At 33.7% G+C, this 27,455-nt stretch overlaps 1 long non-coding RNA gene across 1 annotated transcript; it reads left to right on the top strand.

Annotated features, from left to right (window-relative positions):
• The first annotated feature begins 2,494 nt into the window (after positions 1-2,494).
• On the top strand, positions 2,495-5,317 carry LOC134842653 (uncharacterized). The gene is made up of 3 exons (XR_010162522.1): positions 2,495-3,132; positions 4,577-4,742; positions 5,094-5,317. It is a non-coding gene; the product is annotated as an uncharacterized LOC134842653 (long non-coding RNA).
• The last annotated feature ends 22,138 nt before the right edge of the window (positions 5,318-27,455 follow it).

Here is a 27,455-nt window from a genome sequence, read left to right as displayed (position 1 = left end):
GGATGCTTTTTATATATTCTGAAAAAACTTTTGAAAATTCTAAGTCAAGATCGTCTGTTTGAATAGTATATGTTCTATTATTATGGTTTGGGGAAGTGAATTCTATAGAGTAGATTCCATACTGTTGTGTTATGTTGCATATATCTTTTAGATAGTGATCTATGATTTGTCTTTTGATTTTTACATCGGGGAACTCTGTTTTACATGGACTGATTCCGGGTTCAAATAAATTTACGAGTAAATTTTGACAAAATATGTGTTGTCCTCTATCAGTATCTGCATCTACTATAAAAGGAAAGATTTCATCATCATCTGGAGTTTCGTCACCTGGGGTGTGTGTTGAACTCATTTTTCCGTTCGATGACTGTTAATATGTAATTATTAATGTGTCGAATTGGTTGATTCCAATTGTATAGATGTACTGGTTTGTGTTTGTACTGTTTTTTTATTCTTCTTTTTCCTCTTTGTGATGAATTTGAAGTTGTTTCTGAGTCAGAAAAATATAGTTGATCGTGAAGTGGGCAATTTTTATCTATTGATTCTTTTAGTTTGTAAAGTTCGTCTAAACTGTTGGTTTCTGATTCTGAAAATGCGTTTCGATTTTTTGAAAATCTTTTTCGTGTTATTTGTCTTTGTTTAGTTATTATTTTCCTCTTTAGTGTTTGTCGTTTTGTGCGAATGTATCCAACTGTTTGTGTATGAGGTGTGATTACAAGGTCGTATTTTTTGTTATCTATTTCACAATTGTGTAAAACGATTGTTTGTTTATTTCCTAGGTTTTTAAATGACATAAGGTTTAGGATGACGGATGCAAAAAGTTGTTAAGTGAATTCTAATTACTTAAACTGTTAGTCCTTACGATTTTTTGGTTAGCTTAACCTGGGTCTATTTGTTCAGGGTTGGAGAGAAAAGTATATCGATTCCGAAGAATGATTTTTACTTTCTCGTGACTAGTATAAGCTAAGGTGTTAACTTACTTAATCTTACTTAGGGGTAGTGATTGTGTTCAAGGGTTGGAGAATAGTAAATCGATCCACAAGGTTCAGGTATAATTAGAACGCGAGTAGTTCGTTAGATACTATTTTAAACTTACTAAGTCTAAGATTTATCCTGGGTCTGGTAAGAGGGGGGGTCAAGTGAAGGATGAATAACCGAAGTTCTTCACTGTTTATCCTAATTTGAATGATTAGTTTTGTGTAAAAATTTCTATTAGTCCTGGGTTTTTAGAGAGGGTTGGATAGTGAATCGACGTTTGAGGTCGTTAGACACTAATTAAGTGGGTGGGGGAGAACAAAGTTGTTTTGTTTGATCCAAGGATAAGCCTTGATGATCAAATTTGAAATTTAATTAAGTAGAAAATGATTTAAGATCCAAGGATAAGCCTTGATGATCTGGTTTTAAAATTAAGTGAATTTAAGTTTTAATAAATTTTTTAAATGTGTGTAAAGGAAAGATTTAGTGTTTTGATGATATTAGTGAGTTTATGATTGCTGTTATGTTTTAGGTGATGGAGCTGGAACAACAGGATGATTTATGATTACTAACCATTTATTGTCATGCTACTAATTTTTATTTTGATTTTTCAATAAATATTTTTCAAACATGTTTTGTATATTACTGCAGAGTTTTAGGAAAACGATCTTAGATCTTTTTATCAATCGTTATTGTATAATATTAATTTTGTTTAGCGCCTGAAATGATTTTGAAGAGTAACTTCAAGGTTTTATGTTTGCAAATGGAAATCTAAATTCATTGCAAGTAGTATTCGAAATATAAAAGTTTGTTCTGGCTTTTGCCGAACTATCATATAACTATACGGCAAGTTTCTACTTTGTCGTATGTCGTCTTTGGTTCGAGGTCTTCTTCCAATTCCGGGTAGTTCTGTTATGGTTCGGAATATTGGCTCTGATCTATTGAGTCGGAGAGACATTTCAATTAAATTATTGTCGTATAACATTTTGTAAATGTTTTTGTCTAATTTCTAATCTATTTTTGGTTAATTCTAATCTAGTAAGGTCTTGTTCGAGACTTATGGTCGCACCAGATGAGTTAAGACTGGAGTGTATAACTCATAGAGTAATTTCGGATAGGGTACACCGTCTGCTCGTCACGCTATCTTATTTTCGGCCGGATAGATTCGTGCAACTTCTTAGTCTAATACCGATCCTAATCTTACTCTTATACTATCTAGTCTCAGGTTGTTTAACTAGTCTCTGCTAGGCTCAATAGATCTAGGGTATACTGGTTTATTGCGGCTGCTGAAGTGCTCGGGAGAGTCCAACTAATTTCTAAGTTAAATTCAAATCTCTCTGGTGCTGAAATTACAAGTAACTTCAGCACTTACAAATAAGTGGGTTGTTAGTTAGATGGATCATGATTGGTTAATATTAAATACTTTACATTGGTAAAACATTTAATTTATCCAATCATAAAATATAGTTTAGATCAGGTTCCACTATTAAGAATGTCTGAAGAACCTAACTGGAAACCGAAGTCATTTGTCTTAGTTCCGAAACTTAACAACAATTCCAATCGTTTTTTGTATTTCTTGGCTTTGATTTTACTGTTTATTGTTTATTTTTTATCTAAAACCTGTATTAAACTTTCATATACTAGAATCACAAATGAACCTGAAAGCAATTCAAAACTAAAGCCATCGAAGTTTTCAAAATGCCTTGAATCCAATTGGAACCCTAGGCAAACAACCCATTTACGCGCGCCTATACGTTGCTTGCCCAATGGTGAAGATATAATCATTTCAAATTTGTCAAACACCTCATTTTGCGATTCAAAACAAACCAATGTACGAGTTTTGGTTATTCATAGTCGTAACAACAGCTCGCAACTAAGAAAAGCGATTCGAAATTCTTATGCTGATTTTACAAAATACCCGAAAGAAAGTCTAAATGGAAACTGGACGAAACTTTTCCTCGTCGGAAAACCGAATTGTGAAGAAGAGAAGCTAAAAATTGCAGACGAAAATTTTGAGTTCGGTGATATTGTTGTTGCCAATGTAGACGAAGGTTACTATTATCAACTATCATTGAAGTATTTGATTGGACTGAAGTTTGTTTCGTGTTTTTGCTCTCATACTGATTATTATGTGAAAGTTGACGACGATACTTACTTGAGGCATTTCTTCCTTGCTCTTTGATGGCTATTTTGACTAGAATTTTCCTAGAGTTATTTATTTTTCGACATGATTGGCAATAAGATAAATGTTTTTCGCAAGCGTTTGCAAAATAATTTAGCTCAAGTTTTTCAGTCTTTTGGCCGAGTCCTTGATCAAGCATACTTTTTGCTCTATTAGCTATTTTCCGCTCCTCTTTTTAGCTTCTCCCGCATACTTGGTCTAGAGTTAAGGATCAAATTGAGTTCCTGTAGAAAAATGGAAAAATTCTGCTCAACAAACTGTTGGCATGGTTTGTCACGATCACGGAATTTTTTTGCGATGTTAACAATTTTCTTTCTAGCTTCAAGTGTTTTTGATTTACTCCTGTTATTTGAAAAATCTTAAATCCTGATTGCAAATTTTCCTTTTTTTATTGCTTTTAGGTTCCTATCAACGTCATGAAGACTCTTATATATTTCGTGAAATTTTTTTTGTTTTTTTTTTCTGAAATAAAAATAATTAAAATTTGATCACGCTCAAGCTTGACTTTTGCTGTTTGATTTTTTTTTCTAAAGTCACTTTCTTGTCTTTGTTAAAAGTAAGACAAACTCCACTAACGAACAACAAAAAAAAGTAGAAACGTCACCAAAAACGTTATCGACTTCTAGTTTCGAAAGTGGAATTAAATTTTCAGATGTCGCAGCGGATTACAAAAAATAACCAACTGATTGAGTTATCTGAAATTGGTTTATTTTTAATTGAGAGAGTCTATCAAAAAAACTTCTTGAAATTCAAAAAGGTTTGAGGCCGCATATTTTATTTCTTGTTTGAAATTCAACTAGTCAGTTTTTTTGCTTACTTGCATGCATTGGCTCTTTTCCAACTGTCGGTACAAATCGTTGAATTTCAATACTTAACTTTTTAGCTCAAGCTTTTGATGGCAACAATTTTTTGGCTCAATGGAAGTTTACCAAATTATTGTCGGCTTAGTTGCCTCACTCGATAAAAAACTTATTTCTGCAGACTTCTTTACACAGGCTTGTACCGCTGGGCATGTTTTTCTCGAACAAAAACTTAATTGAGACGAAATTGTGAAAATTTTGTAATTGATTTTTTTGACATTTGTTTTTTTTCGACTTGTAAAGTTTTTAATGGTTGAAAATTTTCTGCTAGTTGAATTTTTTGAAATATATTTCGTTTATGTGCATGTAATCGGAATTTCTACAGAACACGAGTTTCTGCTGCAGAGCACGAATTTCTGCAGACAACTTTTGTGATGTCATTTCAACAGTTTGTGGATGTTTTCTAAATGAATTTGCCCTCTTCTTCAACTCTTTTAACGATTAACTAAAAGCGCCTTTACACTTTTGCAACCTTCTGCTGGCTATGTTTCAGTTTACTGAACGCGTCGTGAAGGTTTTATGAGTATATGAAGAGTAAGAAAGAAAAATGTCTCTTACTAAGGTTAAATAAGCTGGATTTTATACTAAATCATTACCAGAACAAGTATAACGACCTAGTTATCAGTTCAAACTCAACGTATTTGAAACGAGAAGAGGAAAGAAACGAAAACAATGCAAGAATTTACACCGGGTCAAAATGTAGCGATGATCACCCCATTCACCGAAAGGTTATTGATCAACCGTAACTTACCAAGAAATGATTGAAATCTAATAGTTCAATTTATCCTAGAAATTTTTAACTATGTTCAACTGATTTATCGAAAGTTTCAACAAGATAAAGTTATTTTGAAATTGAACCCTTATTCTGAAAAAATATTTTTATTTATTTTTTTTTTGTTTTTCATCTTATTCGTTTGATCTCCTTTAATTATGTTTAATTATGCAACCGTTTAATTACGCATTATTTAATTATACAATCAAGTAATGCAATATTTAGTTATGCAATCTAAAAATTGAGTAGTAAAGCAGTAAATAAAATCATTAGTGACAAGAGTCAGTTCTCTTACGGTTGATCTCAGAATCGGTCTAAACATTTCGTTCCATATAACCAACTCGCCGGAAAAAATTACCCGTTTTTCTGCTTTGGACCCGTGAACATATTTTCTATGAGCGTTGTCCATGATTTGGCCATAGACTGTCCACATCACTGTGTAACATCGTTAGAAGAAGATTTTGAAGAAAACAAAAACAAATATTGTTGGATGAAATTCGACGACGTTTTCATTGGAAAGGATCTTTTCCATTACACCAAGATAGAATTCTAATAACCCATAAACTCGAGTCAAAATGTGTTTCAACATGATTTCAAGTTTCGATATGAACTTATGATACCGATCATAATTTTTTCTTTAATTCGTCCAGTGATTCGAGTAACTTTAATTCTGTTCTTTTTTCGGCGAAATTGTTAAAAATGAATTCGAGAAAATTTTCCACCTCTGAATTCACTGACGGTTGAAATATGATGTTATTAAACATTAAATTTCTTTCAAACTTTGGGTTAATGGAAAAGATACTTAGGATCTTGCCTTACCATTACCCAGAAAACAAAAACTTTCAGGTTCCCGGTCGAAGATAAAATTGCTGTTTATATTATTGACCCAATTCTGATGAAGAAATCAACTCGTGAAAAGTATTATGCAGTTCATAATTTAAAAACAGCAGATGCTATGGAATCAATTCATAGATTCTTTGAAGTAGAAAATGTTTTTTAGTGAATATCGCACAATAGCAGTGAATTTTCTACCAAAAATTATCTGAATTATTGTTCCAACTTCCGAAGGAAGTGACGGAACATTTATGCTCCTGGTGGATTTTTCTCTAGATAATTTCGACTTTTTAACTAGAATTGATGACAGAATTTCAAAAGATCAATCGAAAGCTATTATTGTTTTTCCTAAGACTATAGGGATTTAAAGATTACCAATTTGGGACAATTAACGCACTACTTAATTCGCGCAAATTGCACGTAAGCGTCGATCTAATCCATCTTAGTAATCGTTTCAAATTAAATTGAAGCCTGCCACTTAGTCTCTTTAATATTTTGCTTTATGAAAATTACTTCCCTTGCGATAAGCAAGGGTATTGCAATCAGGTTTTAGACTTTTTTCCCGGAAAGAAAATTGTTCACAGAATTCTGCTACTCTCTTCTTTTTTAGGAGTACTTTGTTTCATAATAAATTCAAATTTTTTATTGGAAGTAACAAATAGGTCTAGAACGGCAAATGTCTTGGGTTTGAACCTCACCAGGACCTGTTTTTTTCGATTACAAAATAGTCCGTTTCAAAAAACAATCGTCGGTTTATTATTGTTTGCTTAAATTTTGTCTGTTTAGTTTTCTTATCGTAGATTTTTTAGTTCTCGATACCTTATAGCTGCTTTTAGTTTTCTGATTAACCCCTGCCGTTTGTAATTTTACTAGCCTTGACTTCGTATATTTTCTATTTTCTTTCTTTTTTTTGCTTAAATACATTATTCTGCCCAAATGATTTCGGCCCGTTTTTTATCGGCCTAGTGAACTAAATTCTAATCATTTCAGCGGAAACATATTTACCATGCTCACCTCTGGATTGCACAAAGTGCTAAAAAATCTCAATAGAAATTACAAATTAAGTTTTTCATGAAAACAATTTTTTCGCATTTTTTGTGTTTTTTTCTGCTTTTTCGGCTTGATAGGTTTTGGCTTATATTCTATCAATTTATTGGCCTAAAATTGCGTCTTTCAACGAGCAAAAAATGTGTTTTAAGGGTGAGGGCGATTGTACCCTTTTTTGGGCTTAATAAGTTTCCTTATATATATTTTGGCTTATTGGCCGGATATTGTTTGATTTGACGATCAAATAAAGCTTTCCGAGTGTTTAGGTAACTTGAGGTCGAGGGAGATATATTAAACTTTCATAAGTCTTAATTCTTGTTAACTTTTTCGGCTTGAAAGGTTTCTGACAAGGTATTTTCGGTATTGTCACTGGTGGGTACATTTTCTTCCGATGCTTATTTCACATTCTACGGTCTTCGCATGCTTTTGTTTCAAAACAAAGGTTTATTCCTTTGATAGGATTAGTTTTTTTACACTTTCGAATTTTCTTTTTTTTCAATTGTTTTTTCTTTTTTATCGCGAGTGGTGCAAAGCTTAGCTTCGCTTCTGTGTATAATTTTTTCTTTACCTATAATTTTGTACTTACATTTTTGAAAAATTTTAAAAAACGAATAAAATTACAATTTACTCAGAAAATTCAGGGATCTGCCCAGATACGAGCAGTCTTGGTCGAAACATTCAGGGTTTCTCCTTGACATCAGCAATATTGATTTAGTATTTTTTATTCAATCTAATTCAGCCGTTTGCATTTGATTCTACAGTATTTCTTGTTTTATTTGGTATTGGTTCTTCCTGCAATTTGATATTCAAATTCAAATTTCTTCTATTTGGAATTCTAAGCAATAATTTTTTTTTATTATGGTTTGCGATCGTTCAACCTCATTTCAGAATGAGAAAAATGGGTCTCCTGGTCTAATAGAAGGTCATTAGACCAAAATACCCATTTTTCTTAGGCAAGACCCATCAGGCAGGAAATAATAAAAAAAATCCTAAAAGAACATAGAAATTTTTTTACTCTGGCCTGAAAGTGCTTTTTTCGACTTTCTATGAAAGTGGCTGAATATTTGGGCACGGGTCGTTTTTGCTCAGAAGAATTTTTTTTCTAATGAAGGCACATTTTTCTATCGAACTGCAAAGATGCAAATTTCATGAAAAACGTGAACGACTTCTTTTTTTGAGAACAAGATTTGAAATCAAAGAAATTAACTATTGATCTAGTTTTCTCTACCAATAAGTTGAATAATGGAAAATGGCGTTTGAAAATCAAAAAGCTTCACCATGAGATATTTATCTGACAAAAGCCGCCAACATTGAAAAAAATTTTCAAATTCCCATTTTTTCCATACGTCTCCATCTGTGTATTGGCTATGTCTTTTTAAAATTGGAACATTTCATCTTGTTTTGAGAGGGCGTGATTTGCTTCCTCGCTTTTTAAACACTATTACCCGCTCACTAACTTGGCTCAAAATTACAAACTGATTACAAACTGTATGCAAACCTGGTATCGTAAATTCTCAGTGGCATAGTAATCAACAATTTTGCGCAAAAGACAAATGAAAAAAAAAACAACGCTTTGTGTTTTAGGATTGGTCCATTTGTTCGAACCATTTGTTCGAACACATCCGTCCATGGTCCTATCAAATATCCAAGTGTTTGCCTTTGACGCTGCTGATAGTAGTCTCGATCTCAGCTGCCGCAAGAGCTTTTGCAGGCTCGGTTTTTTTTCTGGTTAATTAAAAGAAAAAAAAGTTATCCAATTGTGCTAACAAAAAGCGATTAAGTTGTTTAAAATGCTCAAACTGAAATGATTGTTAGGACCCACAATATGACCACTAGACGTATAACCCTACTAAATGATTTTTAGAACAACTTCTTGACGTTTTTGCTGTTTGCTGCGAAATGTGTAAAATAGCCCAGTTAAAAAATTTTCGAGCATTTTAAAATTTCAAAATTTTAAAATAATAATTTTTATTTTAAAAATTATTATTATTATAAGTGTTGTTTTTATTTTAAAATAAAAACAACACTTATTTGAAAGTAAAATAAAAATTTAATTTTGGTAAAAATAAGGTTGATTTTGTATCTGTTTCATAATTGTTAGATAGATATTTTGTAACTACTCACCAGTTCCGGCTGAAGCTGAGTGACAAGGAGAAGAACCTGATCCACACAATGAATTTAATAGGCAATTATGAGAGACAGTACAGCAATCAAAAAAGACGCAAGGCACCCAATTAGAAGAAAAATTATTAGCTGAATATTGAATCACAACTTGTCACAACAGTTTATTTTTATTTCGTTCAATTTAAGGGCAAGCAAGTTGTGAGACAATTATTCGTTCACCGCTAAAATGCTTTCGTTTTGTTTGCTTAGCTCCTTAATACGTTCACTGTCTTGATTAGATTCGTATCCTTGAAAAAAAAACGAGCACAGTACAAAAATCATGTTAGAACTCTTTCAACCGTGATTCGAGCTACAGCTCAAAGTTCGCAACAACTCTTTGATGAAGAAAAACATGCTTTGATGTTTTTCGCTGTTCAAGCCAGCTTAGAGTACGAAAGATTTCGTCGCTGTTTTCTGTTCATGGTCATCTTTTTGTTCATGAAGAGATCAAATCATGAGGAGATCAAATCATAATATTTCCAATTTGCGAAGATTATGACGGAGTAATTGTGCTCAGGGTGTTTTTTCTAAAGACAAGCTTTGACTTTTTAACTTCCAAACTTTGACGTGATTTCTTTATCATCAGAATTCTTTTGATGTCATGAGCCTGCATTTAATAATACTTTACTAGTCATTTGTTTGCAAACTTTTGAGGGTTTGAAAACTGCAGTATTGGCCAATTTGGATTGAATAACGCGAGAAATACGTCTGGCTATTAAGGAGAAAGCGGCTGTTTAATGCGGTCCAAAAATCGTTCCAATTTGAATTCCAGGCGTGTTAGTTGTACTATTTAAAACAGCTATAAAATTTCTAATACAATTAAGGCAGCCTAAAAATGTCCTTTTGCACATTAAATAGCGTGCACGAGCAGAGCAGGGCTCTGATTCATTAGTAAAAATTGTCTTAATTGTTTTAAGCGAACACTCTTCGACATAAAGTAAAGGTTAGTCGGTTTATTCAGGGATTCGCGCTGATACAAGCAGCCTTCATGTTTTTAGCTTTAAAACCGTTGTCAGTTTGGAAATTATAACATACCTCCTAGTATTTTGCCCAGAATTTTTTTTGCGATTCAGTCAATTGAACGCTAGAAAAATGAAATTTTTTTTGAAATTAATTGATAGACAAGCTTGAAAGCTAAAACAGTTTGATAGTGAGTGCATTGGCAAATGGCAAATTAAAAAAACTTAGTTTTACAGGATCCTTAGAAGGATCTCAAGCAGATGTTTTGTAGGCTTCAATTCAATTGAGTTCAAGCTCAATTTTCAATTAAACAAACAAACTAAAAGTGACTGGTATAGAAGTAAAAGAGGCTCAAAAACTGCTCCTGTATACGATCTGCTTTTAAATTAGTATTGTTTTTTGTGTGAAATTAAAAGACCCACCGATAAAATAAATTTGAGTGCAGTTGCCATCCTAATTTAATTTACAGCCATCCTCGTTGAATGCAAAAAAAAAGCCAAAACGCTGGAGAAATGCTACTCTTAAACTACCGCAACTTTCAGGAGCGGATTATCATATTTGTTGCACTCTTCATTTCAATATTACAAACACCATGCCATAAAAAAAGGAAAAAGTTCAATTAGATGGAATTTTTCTTTTGGTCCAGTCATTCAATGGTGAAATGTTTATGAAACTTTTCACGCGTGACACATACCGATGTTGGATCCAGTGCAGTGACTGGCTACCGTGTATAGACTCTGAGGTATGGTCGGGCGACAGCCCATAGCGTAGATGAGGTTGCCCTGGTCATACACACAGATGCTGCTGCCAGGAAGAGGCTCTTTTCACTTCTTTCGCCTCTGAAAAAGTGCTTTAACATCGTCATAAGGCAATGAAAATTTACATGGTGAACAAAATAACAATTGTGAACATGTTTGTTCTTCATAATTTTCATCTTAACATTACGCGTTCAGCCATAAGAGCACGTAATACAACTAACAAAATAGAAAGCTTGAAAAGGGGCGGTAAGGGGGGGGGGTTCGTGAAAAAGAGAAAAGAGCCCGGCAGGAATTGAATGAGATTGAATGAGATATTATGGGTGTGAATTGTGTGTCGACGCTTCTTAAACAACTGATTATTAATTCGTCGAAGAGCACAATTTCAACATACCATTGATTGAGCAAACTGGTCTTTTAAATCGCTCCGCTGGTAAATTTTATTCCGCGAAGGCTGAAAGTGGGAATTATCTTTGTCTTTTGCATGGTTTTTCTTTTTTTTCCCACTCAAAATCAGATAGAGGAAAACATCACCAGAATGGGTCTAGTGATATATTAATAATTCAAATGACTCTTAAAAATTTATTTTCACAGTTTCGAGATTAACCAGCCTGAACTTTTTAATTTTCAGTCAAATTCGAGCGAGTAAAGTTTTTAATATGAAAATTGATTACTTAAGCTATAATAGGTGAACAATTGATGGGTGAAAATAGAGATTAAGGATGAGTCATCAGTGTAACCTGTAGTTTAGAAGGGTAATTGGCCATGTGAGTAGAGCAGGATCCGATTCCATCTGACCGCAGCACTGTTAGGTCCTCCCGCTCTCTCTATCTTGCACATCGGCAGGATCCGATGTCCCCTTTTCAGTGATGACAAACTCTTAGTAGTCTTAAGAATGTCATTTTTAATGTCATTTTGATATCATTTTGTAAGTGTCGAAGCTAAATTAAAACATACTTTGGAAGAAACTATATAATGTTCCGATTTCTCTGCAAAGTTTTATTTGTTCTAACCGCTTCCTTTTCAAATCTTCCACTAATTTTAACTTAAACTAATTGAGTTATTGCATTGTGGTCTGGTTAAAGTTTGTTCTGGTAAAAAGTGGGTCTGGTAAAAGACCTAGCCCCATTATATGTATTGGATGTAGTATGTATTATACTGTATATATTATGTATTATGAGCGTTATGGAGCTTCTATATCGCAGAGCAGTTTCTGATTAAGCGCACCGTCTGTTTGCCGGTTCGTGCAAATTCTTAATTCTTTTTTCCCTCGGCTCATATATCTATAAAAATTCTGGAAATGCGAAGTTATTGTCAGATCAGCTTTATTGTTCCGACTTTCGATACGAAACTAACAGAATAATTGTGCTCGGGGTGGCTTTTTTTTCTTCAGACAAAATTCGACTTTTTAACTAGCCATTTTTGACGGGATTGTTTTATATCATTCAAAAGGTAATGTTGTCTTGAAATTAAGTTTGAAAAGATATTCACCTGCGATCATTTTTTGTGAAGTTATGGGGGTTTAAATATTGCCATTTTGAGACAATTAACGCGCGATGTATTTCGGGCTATTAACGCGTAAGCGGAGATTTATTCCGTCTTGGAAGTCGTTCCAAGTTGGTTCAAGGAAGCTTATTTGCCATAATTGATTTGTTAATAGGAGCGAAACCCATCACTTTGTACATTACATGGCTTGTGGGGGGATGATTTTCACAAAAAAAAATCTCAAATTTAAAGAAAAAACATATTTATTTCATTTTTTTTTCAAGTTATTGCTGCTCCATAGACCTTAAAAGGCAGTAGGAACATTCAGTGCTTCGCCCTGATACGAGCAGTCTTGTTTCATTGCAAAATGATGAAGCTTTGACGCGCTCTTATGGTCATTAACTCGGCCGCAATAACAAAAACAAGAGAAAACAAGGTATTTAAATGGTTAGGCAAACGTAGTTATTATAAAAAATAAAGAAATAAGTTACTCTGCAAACAATGAAGAATGTTCATAGAGGCCAAATTGTGCATTCTGTACATTGTAAACGAATTCCGCAACAGGCCAAAATCAGATTTGTCGCTGAATCTGCAACATTGCTACTTTTCTTTGATTTTCTTTGCTGTTTTGGATTCCTCAAACAAATACCTAAAACATTGTACCACTCAAGTACAAGGGACTGGTGGTTTTCCAAGAGACTGTTGGTTATAATTATAAAAAAAATTTCATAAATGCTTTTGTGAAGTTTTTGGATTTGATGAATTTTTTTGAGGTGTATCTAAAAATTAAAATTTCACTTAGCGATTGAAAACAAAACAAAATTTTTTTTGGGTCAATTTCAAAATTATTTGGAAAAATTTGTGTGTCGCCATCAAAAAAAATGCCATCAAAATTTGAAACTGCAAGAAAATCTGATTGTTTGCAAAATTTTTTCCTGGAAATTTTTTCCTAGTGATATTATTTTAAGTTTGTTTGCAAAGAGGACAAAAACGCTTTGTACAAAGGACAAAAACAAACATTCAGAAAACCAATATCCAAATCTAAAAAAGAGTCTGATTATACACGAATGCTCGATTACTGCCGTTTGATGCAAGTTTGAGAATTGAGATAGCAGGCATGGGTTGCTGACAAACCCATAAAAGTCTGAGAGGCAGAACCTTGGTATATAATTTGTTACGTTAACGGAAAAACCTATCAGTTTTGATAATTTCATCAATGAATATCTTTTTATTCATATATACCAAGGCAACAAATGATAATTCCTTATTATTTTTTTTCTTTTAATCAAAAGTAAAGGCTTGTTTTTTGTTTTCTCATGCGAGCTTCAAATGAAATACTTATTCTAAATTATAGCCGATTAAAGAAGAAAACCATGACGAATTGATTTTCTGATTTTAACTGCTTACGTTATATTAAATTTTTAAATTTTTTCCAAAATTTATTGTATTAGAAACGTAAGCAAGACTGCTTGTATCAAGGCCAAGCGCTAAATATTCCGGCTGCTTTTTAAGGTATATGCAGTAGTATTCTCATTTAAAAAACGTTGAAAGATTCAAGTAATTTTTTGAATTTTTTTGAAAGTCATCCGTCCACACGCTATGTAGAGAACAACATGAAATCGTTCGCATGTAGCAAAGTATTAAATAGACTAAAAAGCAGCCTAATTTCAATTTGGAACCATTTCTATTACGGATTAAATCACCGCCCACGCGTTGATAGTGCGAAATATATCGCGCGTTAATTGCCCCAAGTTGGACTAATCGGCTATCTTCAATCCCCCATAACTTCGCGAAACTGATCACAGGTGAAATATTTTTGTTTGAGTTTGATTTCAAGACAACAATACTTTTCTGATTAAAATTATCCGGACAAAACGAACAAAACTTGAATTTTCAAACACGTTTTTCTCAAATTTGGTTAAGATTAAACAATAAGCGAAGAGAGCAAAAGTTGCTTCAATTTTCATCAGAAGTAATATGGTGCATTTTGTTCCAAAATTCTGAAACAAAATTTCACCCCAAAAATGGGTCATTTTTTTTCAATTTATCAAAAATTACGCTGAAACTACTTTGTTAATTTATGAGGAATATATATCACAAGAAGCCTCTTACACAGCCCAACAAAATTCCAGAAAAAATGAATCATTGTTTTAAACTTGTTTGTATGCAAAATTTTTGGGTTTCATATAAGTAAAAAGCACCTTTCTTGACTATCAAGCGAAAATATTTTCTCTTATACATGCTTTTGGAGATTTAACCCTTCTGGATCTTTGTTGGGCTGTATAAGAGGCTTCTTGTGATATATATTCCCCATCAATTAACAAAGTAGTTTCAGCGTAATTTTGATTCATTGAACCATATTGAAACTCTAAGCAACTTTTGTTCTCTTCACTTTTTGTCTAGTCTTAACCCATTTTGAGAAAAAGTGTTTGAAAATTCAAGTTTTGTTGATTTTGTCCGGATAGTATAAATCAGCACTGAAGCTACTGAATGATAAAAAATATTCTGCCAAAAATGGCCAATAAAAAAACCACCGAGAGCACAAAGTTGAAACAATAAGTGATAAACATTCAAGCTGAGACATTCTCTTAGTTTCGCTAAAAGAGTATTGATGCTTGCTGTGGTTTTTTATTCAGGAAAGTTTCGACTTCTTAGCTTATCATTTTTTGACGGAGTTTTTTGTACCATCTGAAAGATATTGTTATCTTGAGCTCATGTTAAAAACAATATTTCATCTGTGATCATTTTTTTGTAAAGTTACGGTAGTTTCAAAAATGCTTTTTCAGTCAGTTTGGGATAATTACCTCTCGATTTAATGCGTTTCATAACTTTTGTATGGGGCGAAGTAATGCGTTCTAATTCCAATTGAGGCCAGCAATTTATTCCTTTTAAAACAGTAAAAGACTCTTTGTATCTTACATAGCAAGTGGGTGATAAAAAATGAGACAAACTTTTTTCAATTATTTCGTCAATTGTTCAGCCAAACTTTTAAATTATTTTAAAAGTGCATAAGGAACCTTAAAAACTCCGCCCAGTTAAACGAGCAGTCTTGTTAAGGCTTCTCATCGTGTTGCATAATAAATAAACAAGTGCTTTATAGTCTCTGCTTAGTCAGCTGTCGCCGTTTGCTTCATTTTTGTTAATTGTATTAAACATTTTTACCAAAGTTAAGACTTAAATCATTCAGATCAACAATTTTGTTGGGCTGAGCTACACTCATTTCAATATAAAAATGAATGGAATGCTTTTAAATTAAACATTTTATTCCAAATTGAAGATATCGACTTCCTGAAATCGAAGTCGAAAAGATATTTTACCTCCAATATTTTTTTTGTAAAATTCTGGGAAATTGAAAATAGCTATTTTGGCCATGCACTGGACTAAATTATGCCACGTTTTGAAGATTTTATACAAAAAGCTGAATGCATAACGCGAAAATATTTATGCGTGGCAAATTTACCGCCCAACAAAATTCTTCCAAGTTGAATCGAGGCAAGCTATACGGACATATTGATGGCGAAAGATCACAACTTTTCTCACTTGACCTTTGCAATTTTTCAAAAATTATAGTTTTACATCTTTTTTCCCAAAAGATGTTCGATATGAATTAAGGGGCAGTCGGAACATTCAGGGCTTTTTCCTGATATTCGAGAAGCGTGTTCCGATTTAAATTTTAATCAGGTTGCTGCTGCATTACCAAAAAACGGAAAACCGCATCCTACTGGTGCGTCCCATCCGACTTCATTATATTGTTCACATCGTGTTTGCCCTCTTTATACGCAAATCTAACAGTAGCATGATGAGTACGCCTCCTAACATTTATTGACTTACGCATTACCCATCTCACATAGATCTTTTTCTTTAAGTACTGTTTTTTAAATTGCTGTAATGTTTTTTAAAAAACAAACTGATGAATGGACTTGAACTTGATGTTCAAAAATGCAACCCCTCTCCCCTTCCCTAAAAATTCCGAAAAAAAAACTTTATTTACAAGTTTTTTTTTTCAATTCTTTTTGGCCTTTAAAACTGGACGAAACAAAATGTGGCATCTGTACCATAGCACATACACCAAGTTTTCGTCAAGTACTCCTTGTTTGGGCCGTTTATAGAAAACAGTTAGGTTTGGTCAGCCAAAACTGGATGTCTTTAAATAATACCAAATCGCTATGCTTTCGAAATCATTGGCGGCAGAGTACACTCCTTCTCTTTTACACTCCGCTGCAGATAAAGTACAACAAAAACGTCATAATTAAAGTTTGAATTTAAAACAAGGATAGCTCGTCGTTGAGCAAGAAGAGAACATTCCGACCACATTCATAAAAAAATACAATTTTTTTTTTTAAATTAAGTATTGTTTATACTGCGCGATGTGAATAACTGTATAAACGCGTAGAAAATAAGTGAAATAGACGTAATTGCCAAAATTTTGTCCTCAAAAACGATTGACTAAAAAATATGGAATAAATTTTTAAAAATTAAGATTTTGCACAGTAACTTTTAAACTTTTTCATCATCTTGATTGTCAAGGAAGCGCTCTTGAGCTTCCAAAGCTAAGTTTAAGTTTGAAAACATTGTATTTTCTAGCCAAAAAGGCTAAATAAATTATTTCGATCGTTCTACTCGCTCGAATCCGAACTTAAACTCAAAAAGTGTAAGCCAGTTTTTCCCGACACTGGGACAACTTTTTAAAAGGGCTTCAGTTTGATCCCTCGACCCACGCGGATAATTAATTGTGGCACCTGTTTTTGTGTGGAAAACAAAAAACAAAAAAAACACGCCTGAATACAAAGTTCGTCTCCACTTTTATACGCTAGCAAACTTTAGTGAGCGCTACTAGTGTTATAGTATAGCTATTCTTTTTTTCTAATTTAAGTCGGAAACTTTTGAGTTTAATTTTGCTTAGCCTGTTAACTAAATAACTTGTTAAGACAAAAAATACTCTGTATGCTCAAGATTGGAGTCTCGTGGGCGGCTAAATTTTTTTATATTTCAGAACTTTCTTTTCAGAGATTGTTGTTTTTTATAGAGAGTGATGAACTTAGAGAATGATCTTAGTCGCAAACTTTCCTGCCACTTTTGGGGCACCTTGACGGCTAGCTTGGGGCACCTTGGGGCACTCTGATAGCATGTGCTTTGACATTCGAATCGTAATAAGTTATCAAGGTTGGTACATTTTAAATTCATCAAATGAACCAAAAAAAAAAGATATTTGTTTTATACAAAAAAACAATCATCAAAAACTTGCTTCTATCTTATTTCATTTCAATTTCTAACTCTGCTTTTTGTCGTTTTTTCGCTAGTGTTGTTTGGGCAGCGCAACTTCGCCTCTATGGCAATGGTCCGATCAATAATCTAAAGCAATTTTATGTATTTTTCCTTTTTTAATTGTATTGAGATCCAATTTGTTTCGTAAATTGGCTTTTTAGTATAAAAATGAAAGATACGAAGAACATTATAAAATTTCTCCCCTGCTTTGTGGTTTAGAACTTGGGGCTAAAAAATAGACAAATTTTGAAAAGTTAGCCATCTGACTTCGATGAATTCGAACTGATACGTTTTTGCGTATACGAATAAAAAAAATAGTAATAACATGAAACCTGATTAACAACTTAAAATATATAAATGGAAAGAAAGCTTCTATGAACTGGGAAACTTTCTTATTTGAAGTTCTAAAAGGAGTTTCAATGTTACATATTCATAATCTAAAATTTTCGTTTTAATTTTTGTTTAGAAGCAATTAAAAACTATTTAAAAAGATTGTTCACTTATTTTTATTTTTCAATGATCTTTATACGGGGTGCCGGACATCAAGCCGACGAGACTTCAAGCCGAATTGTAAAATTAGGGACTTCAAGCCGAAAATTTTCTCATCAAATTTTCTCATCGTTTTTAAAAAATTACGCAATTTCATGATCTTTCTTCAGTAGTTATTGACGTTTTCGTGAAATTTAAGCCTCCAAATGATGTTTAGGAAAGTTGAAAAATAAAACACGGTTGAGGACAATTATCTTGTTTATAATTTATGCATTTCAAAAACCGGCTGATATTATTAACGGATGCCAATCCTTATTGACTTATTGTCATGAATAACGCTTATTCTGGTCTAAACTTGCCTAAAATTTTTAAAAGCAACGTTTTACAGATAAAAAATAGTGATTTGAGGTGTATGCAAACTTTAAAATTCGGCCTGAAGTCCCTTCGGCTTGAAGTCCCGTCGGCTTCTTGTCCTAGACCCCTTTATACGACATCGAAGTTAACTCGACGGAATCATCAACTGGTTTTTAGAACTACAAATTTCAATTGTAGGATCAATTCCAGCTCAATTCTCTTCGATGTTGTGATTCCTATGTTGAGGTTTATCGACTGGTGAAGCAGTTGTGGATTGGTCCAGCTTGCCGTTATTTTGATTGGGGTTACCCGTTGAATTTGAGAGCCGTCGAAGCCTGTTTAGGTCAGCTTGTAATATAGAAATATCTCTCTGATCCAAATCCATTTGTCGGTTAATCAGAGCAAACGTAAAGAACGTCACCATAAGGAGACTGTAGACCATGTTAGTTAGAAACCATAGATAGAGTAGTTCTGAGTTTGGGTCGGATTTGTCTAGTTCAAAAGATTTTTTTGGAACGAAACTCTTTCTTTTTCATTTCGTCGGAAAATATTTTCATAAAAAAATTGAGCATGAGACTGGCGGTTCTGAAAATAGCTATCCGAACAAAAGAATTAGTTTTCTACACTTTAATTTTTAAAATAGGCACTGAAAAGTAGAAATGCAGCCGAAATTGATTTTGCCGGAATTCCATTGACAAAAGATACTAATGCTGACTTTTGCGGAAACTCTGACATGTACGAATTCTGACTTTTGCTCATTTAACAACGTCATTTCCGTTAAACGGTTTTGCTTCATGATAACATTCCACTTTCGATTAAATAACTCAAAAGTGTTTGAAAGTTATTTTTTTTATCATAAATAATAAAATCGTTTGTAAAATTTTGGAATTTTCCGGTATTTTTTGCCGGATTTCGGAACCGGAATTAACCGTAAAATTTGCCGGAATTCCGGATTCCGGAAGCGGATACCGGAACCAGATTCCGGAATTCGGTACATCTCTACTGAAAACGCTTTAATATGATGGGGTGGAGGGAACAAAAAGAATTTCAAAAATCAAAATATTAAAAATTGTGACGGCTTGTTATTTTTTTAATGCATTTTGGGCAAACATGGTAAAAAAAATTCTTTTAGTGATTTTTATCCACACCGAGCGCTCATGGATTCTAGTCGATTATAATGGATTTGCGAGATAAAAATAATCCTTTATAATCCATTACAAATGCAAAGTTGAGACCAAGAAATCGATTATAATGCCAATACAATCGATTGTTTTTTTAAATCATCCATTTTAATCCTTTATAATCGATTATAATTCAATTTTTTGGCACTGAAGTTTATTATTTGTGCCAAGATAATCCATTATAATCAATTTTTTTTTAAAAACCATAACAATCCATTAAAATTGATTATGATCCATTTTATTTTTAGAACTAAATTGATTAAAACCAATAAACCCCCAAAGTCTACAAATAAATACCCCCCTCGTGTTCAACTTTAAGGCAAGGAGGGAGAAGGTGGTAAACGGGGGGGGGGGGGGGGGGCAAAGTAAACTGGGCGGCAAAAAACTCAGAAAATATAAGACAGAAAAAGATATAAACTTTAATGAGAAATGTAATTTTTTATGAAACATAATACGTAGCAACTGTACTACGCAAAAAATGAGATAAATTTGAAAAAAGTCCATTATAATCGATTATTATCGATTATAATGGATCATATTGGCATAAAAATATGAAGATTATAATAGATTATACTGACATAAAACAATTAGGATTACAATCCACTTTCAATGGATTATTATCGATTTTTTGTAATTTTATAGATACTGACCGACCATATTATGACAAAATATTCTATTATGATCCAGGGACGCTCGGTGCGGGTAGGTCATAATGCTCAATTCTTAAACAAGAACATAATTCGTTTTCTGAGAAACGCTGTGAGTTATGACCGATGGGTATAACTCATAGAGTAATTTCGGATAGGGTACACCGTCTGCTCGTCACGCTATCTTATTTTCGGCCGGATAGATTCGTGCAACTTCTTAGTCTAATACCGATCCTAATCTTACTCTTATACTATCTAGTCTCAGGTTGTTTAACTAGTCTCTGCTAGGCTCAATAGATCTAGGGTATACTGGTTTATTGCGGTTGCTGAAGTCTTCTTGGAGAGTCAACTAATTTCTAAGTTAAATTCAAATCTCTCTGGTGCTGAAATTACAAGTAATTTCAGCACTTACAAATAAGTGGATTGTTAGTCAGATGGATCATGATTGGTTAATATTAAATACTTTACATTGGTAAAATATCTAATTTATCCAATCATAAAATGTAGTTTAGATCAGGTTCCACCCATCCGGGTTTTACAGAGTTTTTTAGAATAGTCTTTCTGCAATTCAAAGGATGGATGATGGACGTTGGTATTTGGCGAACATCATATTTCTTCTGGGTTCTCTTGTTAGAGAAGTTCCAGGTTCGATCGTTGTGTCATCTCATGACAACGACTGGGTCTTTGCAACAAACTCAAATCTGATTTCAGAATGGTTGGCTATGTCAGGTTTTTCTGTTTCATTAATGAGAACTTCTTTGTGTTTTGATCTTGTCTAGGAATGGCGTGGAGATTGTGCATGGAGGGGATGCCTGGTTACTCGGATCTGTACGTATACTTGAACATCGAGGTGGTCATTGGTCTAGTTCAATGAAGTCCTTTTCTGCGAAGTCAAGTCGTACTCTAAATCCTTTGAGTTGTGATTGTGAGCGGCATATCGATTGTAGTTGGCCATTCTTTCTCGAGTGTAGTGGGGTCGTTTTGTCTTTGGATGTTCGTCCTTAGTGTTGTATTCTGATCTATGTATTGCATAATGTAATTTACATTTTATAAAACTTTTATTAGTTTAATATCTTTTAATTATGATTTTAGTTAGTTGTTTTCACAAAAGCTTTTTGTTTTAGTTCAGTTATTTTGAAGAGTTACTCACCCTTGAGTAGCTCTTATTAAAAATAGGAGTGTGGTCACAAAGCGTGGATGTAGCGCGGTGGGTTAGGCCGGCTATAGAGCATGCTCAGGACGTCCTTCCTGGTGGGTTAGGCCAGGAGTGGGAGTATGATTGCATGCGGTTTTTGTGAGAAGTCCTGTTATGTGACAACGTTTTATGTTGGGTTTGTTGTGGTTTTTCTTATGTTTTGTTGGTTGTGTCCTTTTTTCAAAAATCAAATTGTTTGTGGTATGGGTTTGTCTTTCGACTTTTTTGTGTTTTATTATTTCTTTCTTAGACTTTATAATAGTCTTCAAAAGAATAAATTATCGAGTTTTAAACTGGGTTAATCCGGTTTGGGTACCGTTGGTTTCCTTTTCTTAGTCATGCTGTTATGCTATGTGTTGTGGTGTTTAGTAAGCTGCATTGGTTAGTTTTGTTTAGTATATAATTCCTTTCCAACCGGGTTAAAGGAAAGTTTGAAACTTGTTATCGTGTGTTAGAGTTGTTGAGTTGTGAAAGCTTGAAACTGAAATTCATTATTTAAACAATTCTTCGTGGGCGAGCTGTGCGAGTTTGGATAGAATTCTTGTGCGAGTGAAAAAAAAATATCAAAAGGTTAGTACTGCATTTGCTTCTTATTAATTTACTACATAGAATTTTTAATTTTACTGCTAGTTGTTGGGGAAAATTAAGTTACAAATTTTCATTATTTTTAGATTTACTGCTTGTGGGCGAAAAATTTATAAATTAAATTACTGCATTGGTATTATATTTATTTAATTATTTGATGAAAAAAAATTAATAGAGTTTTAAACAGTTTGAAGAAGTTTTCAATTTTTTATTTTCTTTTGTGAATTTTTCAGATGATCGTTGGGTGAAGGCTAAAATTCTAAAGAAAACATGGATAAATAATGGTGAGTTTCTAATATTTTAATTAGTTAGTAATATGTATAATTCATACTTACCTGTTAGTCGTCGGGGAAGAAACCGTGGGGGAAGATGTCGTGGATGAGATCTGAAGTTGTTAGTAATTTAGCTAAAATGCGGATGATATTTTTAGTTTGAAGTAGTGGCCAAAGCAATTGAAGTGCTTTAATGGTGGTTAGTTCTTCAGTGCCAACTGCAAATTCATAAGGTGTGCTTTGGATTAGATTATATAATTTGTGATTGAATTTAGTGTTATGGATGAATTCTAAAATGGGGATTTCTATAGGTTGTACAAATTCGTGTGGGATAAGGAAGGGTCGGGATTCTTCTGCGTTGAAGGTCTTGGTGATGGGACAAAAAATATACATTTGGGTTATGGGATCATAATTTCGAAGAATACCATGAAGGTTAGTATCTTTAATACAATATGTGAAGTTAAGAAAGAATGGTGAGGTGTATTTGGAATTGATGAATTGAAAACGATGGTGTGGTTGTCTGGAGGGAGTGTGTAGGTCGAAGTGATTTTGGATAAAACGATAATAAGTATATGTGTGTGTTTGTTTAGTGCGTAACATAATATCGTGTGAGCAGTGCAAATCTCTTTCATGTGGTGCAAGGAAATGAAAGGTTAGTGAAAATATTTGGAAGCGTTCTTTGAAACTTTCGTAGGCTTGTGTGTCTGTTAGTGCTTCTGAAATAATGTGGTCAAACTTGCGATCGAAGATATTTAGTGTAAATACATATGGTGTTTTAATGAAAAATTTCTCGGTGATTTGTGGGTTAGCGAAGCGATCGTCGTCTAAGAATTGATCTTGGTTAGTTCTGATGATGTTATGATCGTAATATTCTAGTGTAAATTCATTTGCTCGGGGTGCAGTGTGTGTTTTTAGTGATTTTTTATATCCAATGTAAGTAAATTGTCTAGATGTTAGTGGTGTAGTGAGTCGATATAGCATGTCCTTATTTCGTTCTATATCGATGTGAGTGCTAGATAAAGGTAAGCAAAGGGGATTAGTAAAATGATAATATGAGGTCCAAGGAAGGGTAGGCATTAAAACGTGTTCGTCTACAAAGTTACGTGTCTCGTTAGTGTCGTGAGGGGTGTTTAAGGTGTATTGTGGAAATGAGGGTAAGGTGATAGCTAAAAATTCTTTTGTGTTAGTGTGTTTTGGATGGTTGATATATTCACGGGCTGTTCCTGGTTTCGCTGGGAAAGGATGGTTGGGGAACTTTATTTTAAAAGTGCGGTAAGCTCTATTAGTGCTAAGTGAAGATTCAGTAGATGTGGATGATGGTGCTAATGATTCAGTATAAATTGAAGAGGCTGTAGGGGTAGGAGGGTTGGATGAATCTATTGTGGATGAGATTTGGTTTATGGTTGGGATGTCAAGGTGATAGGGTTGTTGTTGTAGGGTAATGAAGTTATCTAGTTCTGGGGAGATTCGGGGGGTATCTGGAGAATGATATGATTGGTCTGAGTGAAGTGAGGAATAGGTTGGAGTGACTTGGGAAGCATAAGAGGGTGTAGAATTGGATGGGTCAGGGTTATTTGGTAATATGGGTTGAAAAGGGAGTTGGGAAAAAATTGAGGGGTTGGTGGGAAAATTATTGGATGGAGATGGTTCAGAGTCGGCAAATTCATCGGGGGTTTCAATATTCGGGTTATTGAGTTGTGATGTGGAGTATAAAACTGAGATGTGTGAATTAGTATCGGAACTCATGCCTGATGTTACATTACTGGTTGGGAAATCGGGTGGCGGGAAAGCAAAAAGTGGTATTATTGTAATGGGAGTAGTGAGGTTGGTTGGGTGGGAATTTGAACGGTGTAGGGATCCAAGTTGTCGGCTCATCGTGGGCTAAAAAAATTATTATTTTGAGACTGAAAAGCGGTGGTATGGGGTTGTTCTATAATTTGTTCATAAGTATTGTCATCTTGTGAGTGGTGTGGCATTATATGTTGGATGGGACTTTGTGATATAGTTGGTCTAAAATTTTGATTATGTGTTATGGCTAAATTTCGAAAATTACGTGGGACTAGGGATAATGGATGGTTATGTGGTAGGGGTGGTAGCTGTGGTGCTTTTGGTGTTGTATCTACATTGTTATGTTCTTCGTCGTATGTGTTCTGTCTTGTTGCTATTTTTGTGTTATATTCTTTTATTTGTGCGTCTAAAAGAATTTTGTTTATAGATGTAGAAAAGATTCCAAAAAATCCTGCAAATAGTATGCGTGCTACACTTGCTTGTCTATTGACTTGTGTGTGTATAGCACATGTGTTATAGATTCCTTTTAAGAGTGAAAAAAGAAATCCAATAAAGTTAAACATTGCGTATAAAATAGTCAGTTTTTCTAAGATGTAGTAGGGCCATCCTAGAAAATCAAGAATTTCATTCTTGAGTGTAACAAAGCTAAAAATTTTGATAGGTGATATATCTTGGGGACGGTATTTTTCACCGTTTAGATATATATAATCTTTAATGTCTTTAAAATATCCGCTATAGTCTTGCGTATAGATGTCAGCAAATCCTGCGGTTTCGGCAAGTTTGCGTAAGTTTTGGTCAATTGATTGTCTTTGTATTGTGTCCATTTGTGTTAATAATTCTTGGAATTGTTGTGTTCTAATGTGATGTTGAATATCTGATTTTGAGTATATTCCTATTGATTGTAAGTCTATATTTGGGTTTCGAGCGATAGCGCGAATGCTTTCTGGTGAAAATTTTTTGAGTGATTGCATTAATATGGGATATGGGGTGAGAAGGTAATATTTATCTTCATCAGGGTTTAGCTGTACTACCTTGTGGCTATTTTCTGATCCACATGGGACTGCGGTATCGCAGAAATAGGTTCTTCGTGAAAGTGGGTCAACGAAATGTACTTTATTCTTATAAAAGATAGGGATTCTTTTATAGCATCGTTTATCTTCAAAAACGTATAGTGGTGATACTTTTTGAGTACAAGTATAAAACCATAAGATGTTTCCTTCATAGTCTAAAAAATTTGATCTATTTCCTGATAGTAAATATCCTGCGTAGGGTATTTTTAATACTGCTAGTGCGAGTGATTGTAATATTTGTGTTCTTTCTAATTCGCATAGTTGGTGTAGTGTTTCTAATTCGGAGAGTGACATTTCTTGAAAAATTCGGCTAATCGTGTAGTTTAGTTTCATATCCAAGTGAATATCATAGTGGATATTACCAAAATATGTACTATTCATTAGGGATAGTTCTTGTAAACGTGTGCTGTGATCGTCTTGGGGCTTTAAATGTCCACCAGGTTGACCTGTATACTTTTGAAAATGAACTGGTATGTATGATGTTCCTTCATTTGGAGGATGACTTGTGGCGTATGGGTCAACTTTTAGTTTTCCAGTGGTCTTGTCGAATCCATTTTCGTATTCAACTAATATTTCAGAGTATTGTGTTTTGTGGAGTGGGTTTCTGTATTTACATGCAAGTTCTGTTTCTTGATATATTTGAAAACGTGTTAATTTATTTTCTATATTATGAATGTTTCTAAAATTAGAACTTATTTTTCGTAATGGATTTACTTGTTCATATGGTTTTGATTGTATAAAATATTTTTCGTGAACTTTTATCATACGAGCGTGTATTTTTGCTACTTGAAATGTTGTACATGTGTCTTCGGGGAACCAAACAATTGTTGCTTGTGTTCTTGTTGTAGGGTCGCAATAACCTTGGTCGTTTTTACAAGGTAATCTAATTCCTTGATAGATCATTGTGTTGTCTGATAAATCTCGTGTGAGTTGTATTTTTTCGAGTTGTATTTTCCAATCGAAAAACACGATCTCTTGGTATCCTTTGTTTTTTGTGTCTGCTTTGCAGTTTGATGGGTCATTTATACCAATGTGTGGTATCCAGTGTTTATCGTGTATATCATAAGTTAATCGTCCGTGTGCGCCGTTATATGGGTACTTTTCATCTAGTTTTATATGTCCTTGATATCTTTCAAGTTCTGCTTGATGTACAGAATCTGAAAAAACTTGGAAATATACTAACTTTCTATCTGTGTTTTTATTTTTTGTGATGTTTAGTCGGAGTAACTCGTTTTTACAATCTTCGGGATTGAGATGTAAAAGTCGTTCTATATTACTCTGGTAGAATGATTCATGGTCAAGTCGGTTTTTATTTCCGTTTGAGACTTGTGAACAATGTACTTTCTTTTCAGAAAATGTTGCTGTGAATTTATATCCTATAACTGTAGTTGCTCGGGCTTTTGAATAAAGTGTTGTTATTACATTTGTAGTTTCTATGGCTTGGGGTTCTGTTTCGCATTGTGATACTTGATTTATTGCATACTTGTGTAGTGTTTTTTGTTCGTTTTCTTCACAATCGTAATGTGTTACTAATAAATCTTGCGGGGAGAAGGGTTTATGTTTTGATTTGAGATTACTAGAAAAAGGAGTTGGAGAAAAATTAATAGTTTTAGAATATACATGTGTATGATAATCCTGAGTATGGGTTATAAAATGTGATGTAACCAATTGTCTTTTTGGTATATCTGTCGTATTTATATATTACTTCAGTGGTTATAAATGGTGGTGGTAGTGATTGAGCTGTTATGTTTGGTGGGTTTAATGGGTAGGGATGTTGAGTAATGTTGTTTAATTTAACTGTGATTTCAAACTTTAATTGTAAACTGTTTTGTTGCAGTATTTGGATATTGTGATCACGGATTTCGTCGTGAATGTCTTGCCGGTATTGTAATCTATTAAGTGCCCAGTTGTGAAGGCGATTACTTTCTAGATGTTGTCCAAATAATGGTGGAGGGGCTGTAAATGTATTCCAATCTAGTCTTAAAGGGATATTTATTGATGATTGTTCTCTATATCTGGCGTCGAGATTATTTGGAAAATTTAAGTTAAAAGGTGGTGGTGAAATCTGGCTTATTGATGGTGTTGATGGTAGTGATAATGTTTCTGGTAGTGATGAGGATGTTGTTGTATCCGTAGAAATATCTATTGGATCATTGACTAAATTTAGTTCACCTTGTGTAAATGAATGTGTTGTCCAATATGGTAGTCGTGATGCCTGGTTTGGGGGGTTAAAGGGATTTTCACGTATTTGTTCAGATGTTGGTGTTGAACCTAAATAATCTGATGGTAAGCTTGAGGTGCTACGTTGTGAAAGAAGCGTAGGGGTTTCTGGTAATATACCAATGGGGTTTTCTGGAGTGTTTTGTGATGGGGATTGAGGTATTTCAAAATGAACTCGGGGAGTTTGAAAATTTCTGTTTCGTCGAGGATGTATAATTTGTCTATTTATTTTGACTGTATTTTGGTTTTGACTAGGATTTCTTATTCTACTTAATTCTTGTGGTAGTGTTGGGTATAAGTTATATGTTGGTTCACTTAGAGGTGCTTGTCGTTGAACTGGTTCTAGTGGTTCTGATAAA

Source organism: Symsagittifera roscoffensis, chromosome 3, assembly GCF_963678635.1.
Source record: "Symsagittifera roscoffensis chromosome 3, txSymRosc1.1, whole genome shotgun sequence".
In the NCBI taxonomy this organism is placed as follows: domain Eukaryota; kingdom Metazoa; phylum Xenacoelomorpha; order Acoela; family Convolutidae; genus Symsagittifera; species Symsagittifera roscoffensis.
Note: the sequence above shows the minus strand (reverse complement) of the source record. Positions and strands in the feature narration are given on the sequence as shown.